This window comes from Bos indicus, chromosome 13 (genome assembly GCF_029378745.1).
Source record: "Bos indicus isolate NIAB-ARS_2022 breed Sahiwal x Tharparkar chromosome 13, NIAB-ARS_B.indTharparkar_mat_pri_1.0, whole genome shotgun sequence".
Taxonomy (NCBI): domain Eukaryota; kingdom Metazoa; phylum Chordata; class Mammalia; order Artiodactyla; family Bovidae; genus Bos; species Bos indicus.
Window position 1 is genome coordinate 73,655,181 of NC_091772.1, and position 3,855 is coordinate 73,659,035.

Below are 3,855 nucleotides of genomic sequence, written 5' to 3' on the forward strand. Positions count from 1 at the left end.
GGAGGCAGGTCAGGTGGTCTAGTATTCCCATCTCTTGAAGAATTTTCCACAGTTTGTTGTGATCCACACAGCTAAAGCCTTTGGGATAGTCAATAAAGCAGAAATAGATGTTTTTCTGGAACTCTTGCTTTTTCGATGATCCAGTGGATGTTGGTGACTTGATCTCTGGTTCCTCTGCCTTTTCTAAATCCAGCTTGAACATCTGGAAATTCACAGTTCATGTTCTGTTGAAGCCTGGCTTGGAGAATTTTGAGCATTACTTTACTAGCATGTGAGATGAGTACAATTGTGCGGTAGTTTGAGCATTCTTTGGCATTGCCTTTCTTTGGGATTGGAATGAAAGCTGACCTTTTCCAGTCCTGTAGCCACTGCTGAGTCTTCCAAATGTGCTGGCATATTGAGTGCAGGACTTTCACAGCATCATCTTTTAGGATTTGAAATAGCTCAACTAGAATTCCATCACCTCCACTAGCTTTGTTTGTAGTAATGCTTCCTAAGGCCCACTTGACTTTGCACTCCAGGATGTCTGGCTCTAGGTGAGTGATCGATCATACCATTGTGGTTATCTGGGTCATGAAGATCTTTTTTGTATAGTTCTGTGTATTCTTGCCAAGTCTTCTTAATATCTTCTGCTTCTGTTAGGTCCCTACCATTTCTGTCCCTTATTGTGCTAATCTTTGCATGAAATGTTCCCTTGGTATCTCTAATTTTCTTGAAGAGATCTCTAGTCTTTTCCATTCTATTGTTTCCCTCTAGTTCTTTGCACTGATTGCTGACGAAGGCTTTCTTATCTCCCCTTGCTATTCTTTGGAACTCTGCATTCAAATGGGTATATCTTTCCTTTTCTCCTTTTCTTCTTTTCTCTTCTTTTCTCAGCTATTTGTAAGGCCTCCTCAGACAACCATTTTGCCTTTTTACATTTCTTTTTCTTGGGGATGGTCTTGATCACTGCCTCCTGTACAATGTCATGAACCTCCGTCCATAGTTCTTTAGGCACTCTGTCTATCAGATCTAATCCCTTGAATCTATTTGTCACTTCCACTGTATAATCATAAGGGATTTGATTTAGGTCATACCTGAATGGTCTAGTGGTTTCCCCTACTTTCTTTAAGTCTGAATTTGGCAATAAGGAGTTCATGGTCTGAGCCACAGTCAGCTCCCAGTCTTGTTTTTGCTGACTGTATAGAGCTTCTCCATCTTTTGCTGCAAAGAATATAATCAGTCTGATTCAGTATCGACCATCTGGTGATGTCTATGTGTAGAGTCTTCTCTTGTGTTGTTGGAAGAGGGTGTTTGCTATGACCAGTGCTTTCTCTTGGCAAAACTCTGTTAGCCTTTGACCTGCTTTGTTTTGTACTCCAAGGCCAAATTTGCTTGTTACTCCAGGTAGCTCTTGACTTCCTACTTTTGCATTCCAGTCCCCTATAATGAAGAAGACATCTTTTTTGGATGTTAGTTCTAGAAGGTATTGTAGGTCTTCATAGAACCGTTCAACTTCAGCTTCTTCAGCATTACTGGTTGGGGCATAGACTTGGATTACTGTGATACTGAATGGTTTGCCTTGGAAACGAACAGAGATCATTCTGTCATTTTTTGAGATTGCATCCAAGTACTGCATTTCGGACTCTTTTGTTGTCTATGATGGCTACTCCATTTCTTCTAAGGGATTCTTGTCCATAGTAGTAGATATAATGGCCATCTGAGTTAAATTCACCCATTCCAGTCCATTTTAGTTCACTGATTCCTAAAATGTCAATGTTCACTCTTGCCATCTCCTGTTTGACCACTTCTCCTGCCATAAAACAAAGAGGTTGGGCAGGGCACAGGCTAGGCACTGTATTTAGACTTTTGCTCATTTGACCCTCATGACCAGGTAAGATCTCAATCATCTTGTCGCCCCTCAGTTACTGCTGACCACCCCTATCTGTGGCTTCATTCACCTGTGAGATCCCCATGGACACCTGTAGAAATTGCAGCTGTAGGTCAGGGCTTAGCTGAAAGACACCTCCTCCAGGATTTCTCCCTGCTTACCTGCCCTTTGCTCCATCCCTTCACCTGAAGGGTCCTCTTTCTGCCACAGGTATAGTCAGGTGGACCTCACCCACTCCAGCCTGAGGCTCCCCCAACCCAGGGGCTTTTCTCAATCATCTTTCTCCTCCTCACCAGGCCTAGTGAGGGGCCAGGCATAGGTGTGATTCACAATGCCTGCTCTGAATTTGGTCCTCCTGACTTCAAGCCTTGTGTGGTAGACAGAATAATGCCCCCCCCCCCACCCAAAGATGTCCACGTCCTAATCTCTGGAACCTGAGAATATGTTACCTTACATGGCAAAGAGAGTTTGCAGGACTTCCCTGGGGGTCCAGTGGCTAAGACTCCATGCTTCCAATGCAGGGGACCCGGGTTCGATCTCTGGCCAGGGAACTAGATCCCACATGCTGCAACTAAAACTGGAAGCAGCCAAATGAATAATTTTTTAAAAAATTTTTAGGAAGAGAGTTTGCAGATGATAAAGAACTTCAGATGGGAGGTTATCACAGATTATCTGGGTCATCACAAGTGTCCTTATACAGTGGAGGCAGGAAGGTCAAAGTTAGAGAAGGAGGTATGATGCCAGAAGCAGAGATTGAGGTGATGAAGGAATTCAGGTAGCTTCTAGAAGCTGGAAAGGGCAAGGAACCAAGTCTCCAGCCCTGCCAGGCCATTTGAGACTTCTGACCCCAAGAACGTTTGTGATGATTAAGCCAATGAACTTGTGATGATGCTACAGCAGCCACAGGAAATGAAAATACACTGGCTCAGCTTCTTACTCAGTTATGTGACTCTGGGAGACTTAACCTCTCTTTGACTCAGTTTTCTCGTGATAATGATAAAGGCAAAAACTCCTACCTCACAAGGTTGTTGTTGTTATGATAAAATGAAAATACCTGCAAGTCGCTTTGAATAATGCCAGAGACTCAGCATGTTAGCTATTCATAGCTTCCATTAAGTGAGAGCCTAATAGGTACCAGGCACAAGGTCAGATGCCTTGGAATAATTTCCTCCATTCTCACCACCACCCTTGGGAGTGACTATTTCAATCCCCATTTTACACATAAGGAAACAAACCCAGAGTAATTTGCCTGTCATCACTCTAGGACTGGAAGCATTTTCATCCTCGCAGTTTCTCACATGCACTTAGGAGACTGTACCGGTTTGCGCTCTTTACCTACGGAGGATTAGTTTTTATTTTGTTTTTGTTTTTTTGGAGGAGAGCAGAGGGTGAAGCAGAGGCTGTGCAGGCCACTTTGGGCCAGACGTCCTGGCAGCCCCCTCCCAAAAAAAACCCACACACCTCTTCCTACCTGGTGCAGGGAGATAAAATCCGAGTGAAACTCACCAATGCGGGCCCCACCCCCCACAACCCGTCCCTTCAGGAGGTCCGATTACTGCCTCCCGCTTCTTCATCACTCACCCCCCAACTCCGCCCAGTTCTAACAGCCCTTATGCAAGACTCGGGGTTGGGGGTGGGGGGGACACCAGGAGACGGGCAGAGCCAGAGAGCCAGGTGCCTGACCGCTGAGAGATGGAGGGCAGACTTGCCCAGACCCCAAGGGTACCCGTGGAGCCCCCTTCCCACCGCCTGCATAAGGAGCCATCTGTTCTCGGCTGAATAAACCAGCGGGGGGAAGCAGCTCGCAGTCCCCTGCCCCCCGGCCCGACCCCCGCACAATGCGCCTTTCTCCGAGGAGACGCCGCCTGGGCGCCGCCGGAGAGCGCTCCGTCTGGCCTCCCCTCCCCGTGGCGGCACAGCAAGACACACACACCGACCCCGTGGAAACCAAACTTTTTTTTTTTTTTTTTTTAAGAAAAAGAAAA